This window comes from Phaethon lepturus, unplaced genomic scaffold (genome assembly GCF_000687285.1).
Source record: "Phaethon lepturus isolate BGI_N335 unplaced genomic scaffold, ASM68728v1 scaffold22497, whole genome shotgun sequence".
In the NCBI taxonomy this organism is placed as follows: Eukaryota; Metazoa; Chordata; class Aves; order Phaethontiformes; family Phaethontidae; genus Phaethon; species Phaethon lepturus.
In genome coordinates, this window is record NW_010550195.1 from 1 (window position 1) to 266 (window position 266).

Here is a 266-nt window from a genome sequence, read left to right on the forward strand (position 1 = left end):
CCACGACTCTCTGAGCTTGGCCATCCAGCCACTCCTTTACTCAGTGAAGAGTACACCTGTCTTAAGCCACGAGCCTCCAGTTTCTCCAGGAGAATGCTGTGGGAGATGCTGTCAAAGGCTTTGCTAAAGTCCAGGGAGACAACATTCACAGCCTTTCCCTCATCCACTAGGCAAGTCATCTGGTCATAGAAGGAGATCAGGTTGGTCAAGCAGGACCTGCCTTTCATGAACCCATGCTGGCTGGGCCTGATCCCTTGGTTGTCCTG